At 42.0% G+C, this 18,497-nt stretch overlaps 1 long non-coding RNA gene across 1 annotated transcript; it reads left to right on the top strand.

Annotated features, from left to right (window-relative positions):
• Nucleotides 1-52: 52 nt before the first annotated feature.
• On the top strand, nt 53-15,531 carry LOC106042686 (uncharacterized). The gene is made up of 3 exons (XR_001211285.3): nt 53-1,784; nt 2,533-2,661; nt 3,559-15,531. It is a non-coding gene; the product is annotated as an uncharacterized lncRNA (long non-coding RNA).
• Nucleotides 15,532-18,497: the final 2,966 nt, after the last annotated feature.

The following is an 18,497-nucleotide window of genomic DNA, read 5'->3' as shown; positions in this document are numbered from 1 at the left end:
CTGCCGTCAAGCCCCAGGCGGGGGCGCGGAGGAGGCGCTCCGGGCTGCGGCTTGGGGAGGGACGGAGGGCGAGAATGGAGGGACGGAGGGCGAGGAGGGGGGCAGGAAGGCAAGAAGGGGGGCAGGAAGGCAGGAAGGGGGGCAGGAGGGCTCGCTGCTGGACGCCGAACGGCACGGCATGGCCGCCGCGGGTGGCGCCGGTTGCGCCCTCTCAGCAGCCCCGCCGGGCGCGGGACGGGCTCTCAGGGATCGCCGGTGTCCCCGCTGTCCCTCGCCTCCCCTGGTGGCAGCCGCCATCGCCTTATTTGGTGGGGTTTCATTAGCTGCATGCCCGCCGTCGGGGCTGGGAGCACGCAGGGCTCCTGCACTTCTCGGCCCCGGGTGTGAGGGGCTGGGGGGGGGGGAGCGGCAGGGAGCGGTCGGGGTTCGTGTGCTGAGCCCCGGGACAGAGCCCAGGAGGGTCCCCAGCGCCGGGCAGGAGCCTGCTGCTCCTCTCCGAGTGCCCCCCGACGGGGGGAGCCGCTAATGAACAAGGGAAAAGGGGCACTTGGAGCTCTTCGGGGAGGTAAAGTGCCGTAGGGCGCCCAGTCAGCAGCTGTGCTTTGGGACCGACCTGCTGCCGCTGGAGCTTGTGCCGGTGCTTATTGTGGGAGGATAACTGCAGATTGATAACCGTTTTTACCCTTTTTTCCTCCAGTTTCTCACTAACAGCGGTTTAAAATAAGAAACTCTTCCTTCCTTACTCGGGCACGTGTGGTTCGGATGTGTCTTCCCTTTGTGCAGTTGTTTAGGATGGAGTCTCTTAATGCAGCAACAAGCTTTTAATGCTGGTTCAACTGCAATTCTACAACTTTACGTAGTGTTAGGAAATGAAATTGTCGGTTGCTTTCCAAGCAACTTCATCACAAGCAAACACCGAACAACCGAAGTGGCAAAGAAATAACTCGCACGATCGGAGATAAAGAAGCCAGGAACCATATGGTGCAGCAGTTAACTTAGCATGTATTATTAATGCTGCCAGGAACAGGGAAACAAGCTGCTGTAAAAACAAACTTCCAAGATGGCATATCACACAAAATAAAAGCAAATGCAGGATGGATAGCAATCTGCCATAAGACATTTAAGTACTGGGGGAGAAAAATGTCGCAAGGTATACCATCCTTACTGTAAGAAAAAAAAATAAATCACGCTTTGCCAGAATATGTTAATAGTGAGTGGACTTACAGTATGGTGTACTGCAAACAAGCAGTGGCAAATGTGGCCCCCATTCTCATGGCTGTGGCTTGCTGGGGCTGAGGAGTCAATAAACCGGTTAGCAAACTGGTGCTTCCAACGCTACCGCAACTCCCAGCGCAGACATCTGTGCGTCAAGTTGCCAGTGGCTGACTGTGCGATAGGAAGCTGGCAGGAAAAACCTCCCAAATGGCTGAAAAGAATCGCTGAATTATTTGGCCGCTTTCTGGACTCCTTTTGGAGAGTGCAGATGTGCACGAATGCCATTTGTTATTTTCCAACGCTTCCGAAGTACTAAAGATGTCAGACAAAGTGCTGGAGGTATCTGAGCCAGCAGACGCGACTGCAGATGATGTCAAAATGTTTAATGTAGCATCTCCATATTGTGGTATACACAACATCTGTGAGAGTGAGGGAACATTTTTGCATGAAGGTGATCAAGCAAAGGCAGGTTTTCATGGTCTGAGCGGGCAGCAGGGAAGTGTTCAGGTTGCTGTTAGGCGTGGGTACCATTTCTGGGAATCCACAGCCTTGCATCTTACAGAAAACAGGTGAGCAAATGTGACACTGGGGAAGGGAGAATGAAATTGTGTGTATTCTCTCAGTATGTACACCGATTTGTTTGATATTGCTGGATTTGCTTTCTGTTAGCTATTGTTTATTCTGTAATTTTGAGAGATTGTGGTTCTTTGTTGCCGGACTCGGATGTAGTTTTTTGGCTCTTCCTTCTCCATGTACGTGCATGTGTCAAACTAATACAATAATTGGAAAATATCAGAATTATATTACTTCAGTTAGCTTAACTTAGTTTTATTTATTCGGCTTAATTATATTAAAACAATACTATTTTTTCCCTTATTTCTTCATGTGTATTTAATACTTGGATTATATTTAGGAAACCGTAAGCACTGTCACTTGGTAATGGTGCCTTTAATTTTCTGTGTAATCTACATGCATTTTCTGTGAACAATGTAAGAAATAAATTTCTGTGCTGTAAAATAGACTGTCCCAGGAGAGCAGGCAAAGTGATGTCTGCAGACATACCAACAGAAATAGCAAAGCAGTTTGTAAATACCTCTTGTTTTTATGATTGTTTGCATAGCATATTATTGAAAAAGTCATAAGTAGTCAGAAAAATATTTTAGCATTTTAGTTATTGCTTTCAAAATGGTTACAGTATATTTGGAAAAATATATTACTTAGTGAGTACAGCTGATTTAATTACATGGAGTTATGTTTTATACCTACTAGAGTTTTGCTATAAAAGTCCATTAAAGAATATGTTTTAATTCTGTCTAGCTATCTTTTAATCTGAGCCATTGGCAAAAGAGAGCCACATATCACGGAAAAGTAGCGAGTGGTTGGTGGAGCACCAGGTTGCAGCCTGAGAATCTCTGGCCAATTGTCAGCGCATCATTTTATCCACAGGTATAAATATATACATTTTGGGGTGGGGTTCTTGGCTGCAGTTTCCCGGTGGCTGCAGGTTGCTGCCACCCACTGAGCTCTGGTGGGTGCCCGAGTCCGCACAGCTGGGGGCTGTCACGGCCGTTCTCCACCTCCCTGCGTCTGTTCCTGAAGCTCAGCGAAGGGTTTAAAGGGAGATGCTTTGCAACTGGGGCCACAGCGAGGAGTGCTGTGTTTTGCATGTTGGTCCCTACATGCCCACAATTAGGCAGGCTCTCCCCGGAGCATTGCTGCTTCCCACCTCGCTCATAATCGCACCACTTCGTAACACAAGGCTTTTCCCCTTCGCTTCTTCATACCACATGAGATAACTCAGCCTGTCTCAGCCTCATTGAGTGTTATCTGTACTGCTTCTCTTCCCCAACATGTGTTACTGAGACTGGACTACTTTCTTTCTCTTTTCCCCCCTTCTTTTCTTTTCTCCCCCTTCCTGTTCAAAATGCTTCTAACCTACCTAGGACTTTTTTTTTTTTCTTTTCAAATTAAAAAAAAAAAAACACCACCACCACCACACCATACCATAAACCGAAGGCAGACCTCCTGGGATGCTGCCACCTCTGCAAGCACCAGCCTTCCCTGCCCTGGCCTGGGAGCGGAGCAGCATCCATGGCCCCTGCTGAGGAACTGCAGCCACCTCGTCACGGTTGTGGAGGTGCACGGCGAGCGAGGGGCCCTGCTGGAGGCTGCTCAGCACGGGGCTGTGCCTTCTGGCAGAGAGAATGAAGGAGATGTTAGACACGGCCACAAGACTGATAGCACGTAGTATTAAAAGATGGGCTCGCTTGGTGCAGGAAGCGATGGTGCTAGGTGGTTGTGGTAATTACTTTTGATGTCAGCCGCTGTCTCTTCTTTTCACAGATGCAGGCAGTGAGCTGACCTGGCAGCTTATCGGCCACGTACAATGTGCCCATTATATAGAGTGGTGCGTTTACATTGGGGTGAGTTTCTCCTGCCCTGCGCGAGGGCTGCAGTGAAGTGAGTCACGGGTACGGCGAGCTGGAAGATTGCAGCAGATTGCAGTCTGGTGGCAAAGACTTGCTCTCGAAGACTGTCCACTTGCAGGACACTGAATGTCCTGCTGGATCTGCCTCCTGTTCACGTTCAGCACTTAGCTGCTGCAAGCTTGATACATTAACGCCTGGTTTATGATCAACGCTTAGCTCTCTATATTGTTTAATCAGTCCTGTGTCTAACATGAGGCTAAAAAGGTCAGAGTCCACCAAGCCCTTCCTTCAGCTCGGCGGTGTTTAAGAACACCTTGCGGCTTTGGCTGTCAGGCAGCAGGACAAGAGGGCATCCATCGGGCAGGCACGCAGCGGGCTGCTGGGGCTGAAGGGCAGCTTGGGTTATAGCTGCGCTGTGCCCCGTCAGTCTGTCTGACTTCCTCTGGCTCTTCTTCTGCCTTTACTTCACCCACAAAACTCCTCCCTCATCCTTTTGTGCATATTTTTGAATCAGCTAAGCTATTTCTGTTGCAGTCGTATGTTTTCCCTGCTATCAATAGTATACGCATTCCTTGTTTGCCACATGGATATATTTCTTCCCAAGCTGCTTTCTGAGTCTCTATCATTACAAAGACAACTGATTTTATGTATAAATTCTTTTAAATGTTTTGTCTCTCATAAACAAGGTTTCCATGCCTAGGCATGAAGCACAGGTTCCTACCGTGTTCCAAAATAAGGAAGTGAGTAGGATTTAAACAAAGAGAATAAAGTCATTTAGATTTGTGTTCCAAGGAAACGCTTATGATAACACAGGGCAGAGTTTCTGCACCAGCTCAGTATTTTGCTTGAAATTAAGCATGTTTGGTAGAGAACTTGATTTTAAAACTTCAGGCTTGAAGATCTTCTAATGTTTAATTAGCCAAGAAAAAACGCCTATGGGATATTAGAAATATCCCCAAAGGATGATAATTGTGAATGCACAATAACCTTCTGAGTTTCAGCAGTTAGTTAATTCTTACCATGTGCTGCTTTTATTCTGTGATGAGGGAGGACGGGGCTCTGAGGCCACATGCCTGCAGATTCCGTTCCCTCTTTCTCAGGGGATTCCCACTGCTTGGAGAAGCAGCTCATGCATGTTAGGGGAAAAACTGAATTCCACTGCTCCCAAAAAAAGCATGCAAGGAGGGTTGTGAGAGTTTTCCTTTATATAATTTTTCTTTCTCAATTTTGCCATGAGGGACATGCTCCAACATTTTAAATTCAATGCAGTTGTTATTACTTTTGTAGAGCAGAGAAGGTACAGGAATGAGAGAGGAGGACTTTGATATCATCTGCTACAGAAAAAGGAGGAGAGGGCAACAATCTACTACCAGTGAATGTTTGTGGCGTAAGAGCAGGAGTAAGGACAAATTTTATATTCATTGGTGTTCAAGGGGAAAGACGAGCTATACGGAAAACAAGATTGTAAGCAAGCAAGACTAGAAAGCAAGAAACAGGAAGAATAGTCTGAAGTAAATAAATAGAAATGCCGCCTCTGGGAAAGGAGATGTGGGCAAATGGAATCACTATTGTATAAGATGATCAGCTGTTCTAGGGGAAAACAATGGCAAAAAAAAGGCCAGAACATAATATTATTTTTCTAATATTGTTTCTGTCAAGTAGAAGAAAGAGTCCTATGCTGAGATTCTTCTGAAATCCCCAATTTATCCTCCTCATTCCTACATGCTCAGCCTTATTCTCCTGGCTGTGTTTCTTCAAATCATTTCTTCTACTCATTTTTCTATTTCCTATACTCATATCTAAAATGCTTTGGCAGTAATAATGTTTGGTCTAAGATGCCAGTGATTCACAGCCAAAATTTCTCACTTGCAAACTCTCAACGATCTCCATATATTGTTCTCCTTCTAGCACAAGTGTCATAAATTTTCTTGTTCTTAAGAGGTTACGTCTGGATGTTAATAGCAGTTGTGTCCGAGTATTGATTTATCCCACTATCTTGTCGTCTGTGCACAGGCTAATACAAAGCAGTTCTGACTTTGTGCTATTCACCAAGTTTCTCTTTGACTCTGCCAGCAGTTACAGTATTTTGCAACAGTAAATTGTCTACCTCACTGGACTCATCAAGAAAAAAAAATCAGTTTCTCAGTCTGCTCACACAGGCTCTTAAGTACCTCATTAATTAAATGTTAGGTGTGAAACTACAGTAAGAAGCCCTGTTGTTTGCTGGTATTCTTTGTGGTAGGATATTCTGGCCAGAGTTGATATTATAACTGCTACAAACACAAATCTCCATTCTGATTTCTCCTGGGTATAATGAACCAGCAAGGAATGCAAGTGAAAAAACAATTGTCAGTGAATATAGTGGAAAAAATCACAAGTAATTCTTAGAACAGCTTAAAAAGAAATAGGTGGAACACCATGAGGAGGTGGACTCATCAGCCTAGTTCTTGTTTAAAAAAAAAAAAAAAGCAACAAAGTACCACAACAACCAAAAACAAAAAGCAAACAATAAGAAGTACTACAAGGGTAATGCAGCTGTAGGCCGTGCTGGATGTCACGCTGCTCAGGTGGTAGAAAGTCATTTGGCTTTCAGCCCTTTGCCTCACAGCTTACTCAGAATCTGTGGTATTTTCTGTAACCACATACTTTAATATGTGGCATTGCCTTTCTACTGTAGCTGAGGTTTAGCTAAAATTAAACTGTCTTCAAACCAGTAAATGTGAATTTTAGGTCTTTTTGCTCGGGTAGTAAAAACATCAAAGAAAAACTTGTTCCCTATATGATCCATCTTCCATCTTATCCCGTCCTTGTCTTTCCTTCTTCCTGTTTTCTTCTGTGAGCCTCTAGATCGCCTCATCTGCTTTGTCTGAATATTCCTCCAAAGCTTTGGAAAATGTCAAATGCTGATAAGTTTCTATCAAATACATGTGAACTGAGATAGTCCATTGTCATAAAGCGGCCCGATTTACTAAATTGCCATCAGGAATGTAAAGGATACCTCTGGTGGCTCAAGGGCCAGATGAGTGCTGAACATCAAAACTTTGCCCCAAGCATGGGAGATTGCAGGAATTATTTTACCTTATTTTTTTTTTTTGTATATTAATTTTACACTATTGGAAATAGTGTAAAATAGTTTTCTTTCCAAAGAAAAACATACACATTCAGGAAGATGGTTTTCTTAGATGCATAAATATAAAAAAGCTGTATAACAGAAAAAGGCAAGTTATAAACAGAAATTTGGCCTTGACTGAAAGTAGTAATGGAATCATATAATCACAGAATTGTAGAACCATAATATTCAGAGTTGGAAGGGACCCACAAGGATCATCAAGTCCAACTCCTGGCTCCACGCAGGACCACCCAAAAAATAAGCCATGTGTCTGAGAGCGTTGTCCAAACACTTCTTGAACTCCAGCAGGACCGGTGCTGTGACCACTGGCCTGGGGAGCCTGTCCCAGTGCCCGACCACCCTCTGGGTGCAGAACCTTTCCCTCACACCCAGCCTGACCCTCCCCTGTCCCAGCTCCATGCCGTCCCCTCGGGTCCTGTCGCTGTCCCCAGAGCAGAGCTCAGCGCCTGCCCCTCCGCTCCCCTTGTGAGGAAATAATGTTTATACATTAATTTTGTTGGTTTACAGAAACATTGCTGAGGCTGGCATTAATAAATTCCCTAGAACCTTAAAATAAATTACTGCAATGCTAACGTTGTAAAAAGCTCTAAAATGAAAAGATGATATTCGGTTCAAGATGCTGTTCTCTCAGATGCCAGTGCACTGAGCTAACATGAACCCCAAATAAAAATTGGCCTGTCATTTTATTGTCTAAACAGATCCAACACTGTAAGCTTAAAAACATGATTAATAGTAAATATTAAATTAGCTTTGAAACATATCCCTTTAGATAATTTAACATCTTCTGCCATTACCGGCAACACAAGTCTTTTAAAAAACAGCACAGTTGTCCAAAACCCTCCTTTTGCACTTCTGCACTTTTCTTTATTGAAAACATCCTAAAAGTCTAAACTTTATTTTAAATTAAACCCTTTGTTTTTATTACTTTTCAAATATCAGAGGAGCAATGCTTTATTGCTGTAAATATTTATTTGTGCATTATAAAATTATTCTGCAAGGAGCCTTTAGCAGCAGATCAGTTGCTCAGAGGCCGCTGGATTGTAAACTTGGCAAAGGCCAAGGTGCAGATCTCTGCCTCCACCAGTTTCACGGCCCCACTGGACCCGTAGCTATTGACAGCCTGACAAAGACCATCGGCCTGTGATCCATCCTACATGCAGACAGCACGAAACTTTTGGTGGGCTCTGCCTCATCCAGGGACAGCTAATTAGTTTCTAGGCCGATACCATAAGTCAGTGGACAGAGTGATTCATGCCGCCTGAAGATAAGGGCCTCAAAGGTTTCGTATCTCTCTCTGCTGACTGTAGCAGTCGGCTTGTACTTGGCAGCGGACTTTTCCTAGGCAAAGCCAAGTGCAAAGAGCCCTACCTTTTATGTTCCATAATTACAATTACTTGGGCTCTTCCAAATACTGGAAGAAACGCGTGGATGTCCAATTTTAGCCGTGACAGGAAGTTGCATGCTATCAGCTAAGTAGATTAGAGCCTGCCGGCCAAGTCCCAGCGTCTTATAAACTTCTTACTCAGTTCTTACTCGGCAGCGCTCCCTGTGAAGCATTTCCACTTAGTCACTGGCTACTCAGCAAGAATGATTGATCAGAAGCATTCCTCTAATATAAATCAGTCTTATCGTGTTCAAACGCAAATATAACTTCTACCGGCCAGGATGTTAGGCATAGTGTGAGTGGGAGGGACGCAAACAGCTGTGAGCACTGTGTTTACCCAGTCTGAAGTGCCACAGGGCTTCTTTGCATAGGCCGAGAGCTGCTGGGCAGAAGGAGCAGTGTGCAAAGAGTTTCAAATTGTTTTGCATGAGAGAACGTGGTTTGCCTTTCATTTTATGCCTTGATTTCAGTCCACTGTTTGGGCTAAAAATAAGGAGACAGATATGTTAAGTATGCTGGCATTTTCTTTATTCCGCTGATTTCACTGCCAGCCAATAGTGGAGAAGGCCTTCCCACCAAATGCTCCTTCCATATTTCAGAGACTTCTTTTGTACTGCCGAGAGTTGTATTTTTCTGTCTGTGATGGTACCATAAAAGTATACTGCACTTACTCAGGCTGACTCATGGCTCATGGTTGGGGCAGACGATGCTTGCAGCTCAGCTGATTCAGCTGATTCTGGATAGCATCACAGGTTATTTATACAAAATGTTTAAGGCTTTCAAGTGACTTGTGTCTTCTTTTTTTTTTTTTTTTTTTTTTAACCAGGAAAACCCTTGGGTGTTTTTGTAACCACTTCATCTGTTGCACCTTGTCCTTTTTAGTGGAGGTAAACCGAATATAAGTAGCATATTGTTTGCATGCATATTTTTGAATTTTTGTTGGGAAGGACAGGACTGAAGTGAAAATGAAGGTTGTTGTTCTTGTAATCTGGACATTTTCATCTTAGTCATACTCTTAGGAACATCTTGACTTCACCTGTTGGAACAGCTCCAGGCTTGCTTAAGGTTTGTCTTTTGCTCTGATTTGGTTGTTGGAGTAAATCCAAATGACACAGAACTGATAAATCCATGCACCAAGCTTGTTATATCACCTTATACTCTCTTTTTCCTACCACACTTACTACCTTAAGAGCACTGTGGAAATATTCTGTGGAAATTATCTGGAAATAAGTTTTGTCTTGGAATGCAGGAAAATGAGCTAACAGCAGATGATTATTATATATTTTTTTCCCACGAGGCCATTTTTATCATTTTATCTTTTCACGGACATTATTGCTAAAGAAAAAGCTTGGTTATGAGATAATTACATGTTTTTGTTTGGCACTCAAAAATAATTGGTACAGTTTGACTTTGTAATACTTTGTAATTTGATTTAGCCTTTTGATCACTGGAGGAAGAAGTATCATGGACAGACTAGTGCAGGAAGCAAAACAGCACTTAAGGACCTGCTTTGACATGATTTATGCATAAAAGGAAATCTCAGGACAGTTGCGTTAAATGATCTGTTATATGACAGAGGAGGTCTCGTCCACAGACTATGCAATATGCAGTTAATTTCATGCAGGAGTCCATTGACTGTCTTCCCAACAGCTCATGGTATTAAAGTTTAATTTCCCAAGCTTATATCCAGTGGTTGAGAGTGTACCCCAATGGCTCAGCGCTGGGTTCTGGGTAAGGAAGGAACGTGAATCTAGCTTACTATTGATTCACAACATTTAACTCATTTAAATAAAGTAACTATTTACTGGTTTCTTAAAACTTTATAAGCTAAACTTTATGGGTTATATTCAGGACATAAGTAGTTCTGCTTTGGATTTCTTCAGCAGTGTTTTTATGACATACCAAGAAGAGTGTCATGTCTCTTATCAGCATTTAAGTTCCTATGCTTCATGTTCCTCTGCTGTTCCTATTAGTTCTAGAAATAAGTGAGATTTATTACACTGAATTTTGGATAGAATTTTAGATTTGATTTTCTCAAATGTTTTCTGCCATACAGCTCTTGGATGCCACCACTGCTCATTATTTTTCTAGTGCAAACATGAACCTTAGTGAGCAAGTGAGTTCATAAGAAAATATTGAAGGCTGTCCTGCTGGTCATTTGTAGCCTTACAGTTTTCTTGCTTTTTAAATGAGCTAGGTTAATACTTCAGTTTTATGTGAGTATATATTGTGCAAATAAATTGTTCTTCCCATCTCCTGTAGGATATTTGGGCAGGAGCATGCAGACTGCTGTATATCTGTTTTACAGCACCCTGTTTCTGACATGAAAGATAATGCTGTGCTGCTGGCATCATGCAGCAGTCCTGTACTTATGCTATTTTCCTCATATTATCCCTTGGGTTTGAGTTATCTCAGTGAGGAAATGTCCCATAATGTCTGCCAAAGGTTTTCATTTCACAACCCTCTTTCTACTCCTATTGCCCCTTATCCCCACCCCCAGGCCCTAAGTTGGCCTCCAGATAAGCCCACATTCCAGGCTGACAGCCTCTGTCCATTGCTGGCTGCCCAAAATGCTGTGTCTGCTTGAGGACTTCCCACTGCTCAGCTCCTGCCATCTCTTTACCTACTGGTGCTGCGGGCTAAATCTTTCATCTCCTGGATGCCATCTGTTGAGCTGCCCCTTCCCCTGCTCAGCCCCTGGTCTGAGAACACCAGATGGAAGCAACTAGAACTAAAAATCTGCCTGAGTAGAACTGAGGGTAGAGCAGGAAGAATAGCATCCCTTGAAAAGCAAAAAAAATGCCATTTATTAGTTCAAGATACATTCTTCACTAAAAATGTCTCTCAGGCAAGCAAAAATGTTTGTGTTTTGTCTCATGAGTTTGCTGGAAATCCACTAAAGGGTCCAAATGTTATGGGACTCACGTACATGTACCTATTTCTAGTCAAGGGATGAAAAACGTTTTATGTTTCCATACTAAACTGGGCAAAAAATTGAACAAATAGTGTGGAAATAAAAATTGTTTGTACAAAGTAGAAATGTTTCATATATAATACTTTTTAGCAGACTACCACCATATTCAAATTATTATTCAAACAGGCAAATTGGACAACCCTAAAGGAAAACCTAGACCCTTAGTATCCGTGGACTGCTTATTCTGTTGTCTCACCCTGCCTTGAAAATTATTTTCTTGAAAACAGTATTGCAGGCTGGTTGGCTGTTTTCCTGGAAAATAACTTCTGAAAAAATATTAGTGCTTGGTGGAAACTCCATGGAAACTGGGGGAACTGGGGGTGTCAGCTCTGTTTCCAGTTGCTGTCTGTGTCCACATCTCTATTGTAGCCACTGGTTCTATGAAAATGTAAATCCAGCAGTTTCCTCCCTGACAGGCTTCCAAGTCTTTTCCTTCACATTTTGACTGTGTGGAGGATTGTATTTAGGTCCTTTACAAGTCCACGCACTTTGCCCATAAGGAATGACTATCAGAAATTACCAGTGTGGTTGTAGTAATTGGGTAAACCTACTTTGTCTTGAGTCTTTTGGCCTCGTGGACTGAGATAAATTGCCATACCAAAAAGAGAAATTACTTGAAATCAAGCATGATTTTGGTTTTGTAAAATATCCTGAGCAGCTGTTTTTGCAAATGCTGGGCTCATTTTTTTCCTGAGCTCCTGAACCTAGAGTTCTCTGCAAGGTTTGGTAGCTCAGCCAAATAATATTTTTGACATAATGGTGGTATAAAGAACAGCAGAAAAAAAAGAAAATGCAGAGACTATAGAACAATTTTATTTCATATCACAAAGCAGTTTTTTTTTTCCAATAGCTTAAATAATTCTTTTATGCTATATTTTATTTTAATTTTTCATTTCAGTAATACAGAACTACTTTCTTATTGTTTGCGATACTCACTTGTGTAGGCAGTGAAAGAAAACAGCAGCCTAAAGGTCCTGGCATAGGCTTCTGAAGATAGAAACTGTACAGTAGGTGTGGTGTGCTTTTCCTCTGGGTAATAATTCTGCAAGGCAGGGCAGCAATGCTTCATGTGGGATTGTCTCATTTTAACACTGTTAAGTGAGTGGATATGCAATGATTTTTTTTTTTCTCACTAAATTTGCCAAAACTAACTGTTGCCAAAACAGTTTTAAAATTGGATTTCATTAAAACAAGACAGAATTCTTTGCACACAAATAATTGGGAAAAAAAGAGCTAGCAGCTTTTTAGAGAGAATTACAAATATCTAGATTTAGTATACAGAGACAGTAATCCTTTACTGTAGAGTAGCGAAAAGGCACATCTGGCAGTAGGCTCTCCTCCTGTCTCATTTTTTTGGGAAGGACGAAAGGAAAAATGTTCCGCCCATGGTTTTATGAAAATTCAAGCAGTGCCAGCAGGCCCAAAACTCCAGTATGCTTCTTCATCGCCACACTAAATTGTGTGCAGTAGTGGAGAGATGTACATCAGCACTGAGATAGTATCAACTGATTTTACTGCAACTGATTATAAAGAGTTTCCATCTGCAGTACATTCATTTATTTAAAAAACAAAACAAAACATTTTTTTTTTCCATCTTAGTGTGAAAACATGTAGGTGAGCCAGAAGCTGCTGGACTCGTCTGTCTCCCAGCTCAGAGCTGTACCTGAGAACAGGGCTCCAAGGCTCTGCTGCACCAGTGCTGTCCATCCCCCACCCACCAAGCTTCCTTGGAAAGCTTGGCTTTGGCCACGGCCTGCCAAATCAAGGCTATTGCAGCATTTCACATTCAGCAATGTGCAATGTTTTTAACAAAACTCAGAAGTAATCCTCTAATTAGCTTTAGATTCAATTCCTTTGTTCCTGCTATGGCACCCAAGCACAGAGATAAGAAATGCTATCATTTGGTGAGACCTTGGGCTAATTTTAGTTTAAATAAGGATTTTAATAGAGCTTTTAAGCAGGGTTGTGCTTTTCTGTCCCTTCATGAAAATTGTGGTGCAAGTATTGGCTCGCTGGAGCTTGCCAGCATCCTTTCCCCAGTGGCAGAAAGAGCAGGAGCTGTGACCCTGAGCCACACACGCACATCTCTGGAGCCAACTTCTGGGGAAGCGGCAGTGTCTGCTCGCCCAGGTCTCAGGTTCTTCCCGAGGCTATTGATCATTGCTGGAGACACAGCAATAGCTTAAGTGACTGCGGTAGAATCATTCTTACATTTTCTGCTGTACAAAGACAAGCCTTTGCTGAAGTTTCTTCTGCTGTCGAACAACAATATATTCTCTCTTACTGCAGATTCGCTTCCAAATGCATTTTCTGCTTCTTATGAGGAAATAAGCTGATTTTGCAGCCTTTTTCTCTGTGAGGAGATTTAACAGGTTTCTCTCCTCTGCCTGTTTCATACAATTCATAGGCACTTTTCTTAAGATATTTCTGTCATTCTCCCGAGTTTTCATTACAATATACATAAGAAAATGAAATAATACATACATGCAGAGTTTGGCTAGAAAACAAAAGGAGGAGGATTAACACTTTACAGGTATTCAAAAGGCGTCAAGAAAGGAGAGGAGTTTTCTAGGAGTATCTAAAAGCTTATACTAGAATCACGAATAACAGTCTCAAATAGAGCAAAAACTTACCTTTGGACAAGTAGAAGGAAAAAAAAAAATCCCAGGCTTCCTGTTTTGTAGAATAAACTCCGGAGATAAAGGCTTTATGCATCATCTTTCAGTCCTCTTGAACACTCTGGATGGAAGCATGCTGTAGAAGGATGGAAAAGATGACCCGAGTGTCACGACTGAAATTCTCTAGGAAGAAACAAATTTATTAGCATTATTTAAATGGGCTCCCAAGCATGATTCCCATCCATGCCCTGAGAAGATCACTGCCTAGGGCACTGATCCTGTGTCTGTATCTGCAGAGGAGGCACCTGGAGGCAGGGACGGGTGGGAACCCAGAGCTGCAGCGCTGCGGACCTGGCTGCAAGATAAGGCCTGCATTAATGTAGGCCTTATGTAGGCCAAGATGTTGCCTTAAACTTCTTTTCGAATACTGGTGAGGGAAAGCGAGAGGCACAGTGCAGTTTCTGAGGTGCTTACCAGCCCGGGTTCTGTGCTCAGATTGCCAGTGCGTGTTCAGACATCCTTACCCGCTACCAGAACAGACTTGCCAGCCTGACTAACCTGATCCGTCAGCCTGCTGTCGCGGCGGAGGAGAAACTGCCCTTCCCCTTTTTTTTTTGAGTAACTTGCCTGAAAAGGGTTGAATTCTGAAAATATTTGTGGCTTAGCCCTACAGCCCCTTTCTAGGAAAATGACAAGCCATCTGACACAGGATGATTACAGGACAGTGCAAAACAACCCCCAAGCCCACGTTTGCCATCTTGTCATGGGAGTTACATACAGACGCTCTAAACAAAACTGCTTGTGGGGATACTATTTTAGTTTGGGGCATTTACTTTCTTATGTACAGAGAGTTCAGGTTTCTATTTTTAAAAATAACTCGAACATCTCAACCCCATAACTTACTCAGGGAACATCTTCAAAGTTGTACGAAGTCTGCACTGTTGAGATGTAGATGCGAGATAAGTAACCATCTCTGTCCTGCTTTGTAAGACGGTCTTACATGAGCTGTGGTGCGGGGAACCATTTCACCTTTGGGTACACTCTCATTGCTTTCTCTGTATGTATGTATTTATTTATTTATTTTTTATTGAGGGATCAGAACTTCACACAGTATTTAAGATGCAGCCACACCATGAAGTTATATGTTTTGAAGATGATATTTTATAATAAGAGGCTTTCTTAAGACCTGTGCTTGCAGCTCCTGTTCATGAAGAGGGACAATTTTTCTTCTATTTAGCTGCCAATGTAACATCAAGGTTTGGAGGATTTGTCTGCATCATGTGACACTACCAGCTTAGCTACATTTTGGAGAAGCTACCTGTTTTAATTTTCTTACTAATAATGAATATAGTAGTTTTTTATTTTTTATTTCTTACCCATTTCAGTTTTCAGAAATGATGGGAAGCAACAGAACCTCTCTCTTTCTTCTATTTTGCTGTTCACTGTTCTGCTCAATTATACATCTCCATTTTCCTCATTTAATTCATAGCTGCCCTTTCTGTTTCCATTCCTTCTCTTCTCTTTCTTTCTTACTTCCTTTTCTATTTCTTCATCCACATCATCTCCTCCCCAGCAGTTGTCCAGTTCAATGCATTCTCCCACCCCAAGTGGAAAAATACTTAGAAAATCCTCAAGGAGGGTCACAGGATGGAAGCAGCAGGAAATGAGGATGCAGAAATAAAGAGGAAGCTCTTACTCATGAAATGGTGCAGCATTGTCAGCAAGAGGGGAAAGAAGTGGTGAAGAGAGAAAGAATGTGCATGCTGAAAATGCACAGCTGGGAACTGGAGAACTGGGACCATTCCTCTTGTGTGGGGGCTTTGGTGCCTTTATCCTTAGAGATAATGAACAGGAAAAACATAATCACCTCTAATGCTAAGCTACACCAAGAAGCACATAACTAACATACTTATTTTTGAAGGACACCAAGAAGTAACCTTTGAACCAAAGTTTACTCCTGTAAACAAAAGAAGCTGAATTTGTTTTCTGAGAATGGATTGTGAGAGCAAATATTTCTGCATGAGATGTTTTTTTTTTTTTTTGCATTCCAGAAATAACTGGTGATTTATGTGTGCTGTAGATATGCAATCCATTCTAAATTAGTATAATTTTCATTTCAAAATGTACTGTTTATCCTTTTTCTAAATCTTTAATAAATATTTTAAGTAAAACTTGAAACAGTTTGTCCTATTGGGTATGCACTCTTCTCTACTCCAAGTTAGAATGATTTTGTTCACTAGTATTTCATCAAGAGCCTCTTAAAGTATGCCTGTGTTTCGGTTACTGCTGTAGTTAGTGTAAGAGGAAAACTATCTGAGCTAGCTTCAAACTGAAAATAGCTTGGTTACTCATAGCTCCATAGAAATGGCCAAACGAAACTTAGAATGGTTTGCAGCGCCTACCTAGGAACGCTCTGTGGTTAGAGTCGAGCTCTGTGGTGTCATGGTTATCCTCCTTGTCATATCTGAAGTAGATGGGGAAGAGCTAGTTCATGCATATCTGCATATTGGCCAAGAATAGTGCTGAAACTACAGTCATGACATGACTTCTATGAAGTCAAGCCAACTTGCCTTCACCGTTTAAGATAGTACAGTCAATGTCACAAGTGCTTCCTGACATCAAATTGTTGCAGACTACATCTATGAAATGGCTCTCATTTTTATAATAAGAAACAAGGTGTCTTGGTTTGTCAGACGTGATTTACTTTTTATAACTCAGCTCTTCTGTTGTCTAGACACTAATATCTCTGCTTGTATTAGCAGAGCAATTTCTGGCTAATTTGGAATTCAGACAGCCTGTCAATACTTCTTTTACCCTTTTCAAAACAAATCACTTTTCTGCTCAACTTTTAAGTCTAGAAGATTCTCGTAAACCAAGTTCAACTGTGTTCTGAATTTCAGCCCCCCCCTGTAAACAGTAATGATTACATGAAATGACAAAATAAATGACCTATATACCTCTTGCTAATCTTGGAAGACTTCATATTTCTGCAGCCATATCACATTTAATGGGTCCACGTATGTCAGTGAAAGGGATTCATAATGTGAGAATAGAACAAAGATGCTGTAATTCTTTGCTCAACAGTGCTTTGTGTTCAAGCAACTGACCTGATGGGACACTGAAAGCAATTCTTTCACACACTTGTTACCCATTGTGTTCTGAAGGGGCCTTCACAGCATTAGAAGCATCTTACACAATTTGTGCATTGTAGCGGTCCTGCTAACACCACATAGGATCCGAAGGAGCTGAAATACTGGGTCTGTAACAGTGAAAGACGCTCTTTATTCATCGATTATAAAGCCATAAGGGATCCTTGAGATCATCTAGTTTATCGCCTGCATAACACAAGCCCTGCATAAATTCCTGTTTGAATAAAGTGTATCTTTCAGAGAGTTTTTCACTGCTCACTTGAAAGACACAGCTGATGGGGAAGCCAATACAACCTTGCATGTTTTGTCAGCATTAGCAGTTTACTGCCTGAAGCCTGCTGCCGATTTGCAGCCTAGATCACACTGCTCCTGTTCCCAGTCTGCTCTTGTTTCCTGTGGACTGTTATAAAGTGACCTCTTTGGCTTCTTGTTGTCTACTGGATAGAAGATAATACAGAGTAGAATAATAGGATATGTATAGAGAAAATATTAGTGAAAATATTAACATTTAATTCCTGTGTAGTTTTATTAAAGTAAGTGTTGCTAAGATCCTACAACCAAATTTCAACAGTTGCTCTAGAATGTTAGTGAAAAGTATTTAGGTGTCTGTATGTTAAAGATGCAGAAGGAGGCCCAAGGGCACTTTCAGACAGGCTAGTAGGCATCTGACTCTGCAATGCTGAATGCCCTCATGAAGAAATGTCTCTTTCTTATTTCACTCATTTCCTGTCAGTTTGGTAAAACTGCATACAACGAGTCATCATGTGGAGGCACGAAGTGTAGTTCTGAAAGTGGTAGAGCTGTATCAGTGCACAACTGGGCCCAGGTGCAGGATCTCTGCCTCTTAAGGTTGCTTCTCGCTCTGTCCGCATTCCTGGGGGGGTATGTTAAGCTGTTCCCATACTGTTAGGAAACCTCCAATCAATCTTCGTTAATTTGCTGATATTAAGTTCCTGTGAGACATCTGTAAAAATCTGTTCATGAAAACCTGAGAATTTTCTGAAATGCATTTTTATCATGGTGTGGAGGTGAAAGAAATACAGAACAAGTAGATATGTAGATGGCTTAACTCTAGCAAACATCTTGCATGAAAACTGCCGGTTAATTACCAAATTAAAAAAGAAAATCCCATTAATTTCAAGCAACAAACATATAGAATTAGCAACCGTAGTTCCAAGTAACATAAAAATTTATGGCTCTTTCCAAAAGATGGGAGAACTGTTTACATATACTCGGCTACTTTCTATCCCTTAATTATATGCAGCTGTTACAGGCAAGTTGTCACCACACACAAGCTTGCAATAATATTTTTTTGAAGTGTACTTCCTGTAAGCTGGAGTAAGGACTTGCACAGTACTACAAATTTTTCATCAGTTTTCTGGCTATGGCATCGTTGAAACAGATATTGTCTAACTCAGATAGACTGGAATCCTTTCTGCCAGATAACTTTCTAGGTTAATGACACTTGCAGGCATAAATTCTTCCCCCAAGGCCTCTACTTTTCCATCTCAGACCAGTCACACAACTATGTGGAAACACGCTTTGTTGTATGAGGCACAGAGAAGAGATGCCCAGGACCATTCCTGGAGGAATGCAGT

Source organism: Anser cygnoides, chromosome 2 (assembly GCF_040182565.1).
Source record: "Anser cygnoides isolate HZ-2024a breed goose chromosome 2, Taihu_goose_T2T_genome, whole genome shotgun sequence".
NCBI classification, from domain to species: domain Eukaryota; kingdom Metazoa; phylum Chordata; class Aves; order Anseriformes; family Anatidae; genus Anser; species Anser cygnoides.
The sequence above is the reverse complement of the archived record's forward strand: the minus strand, read 5'-3'. Positions and strand labels throughout refer to the sequence as shown.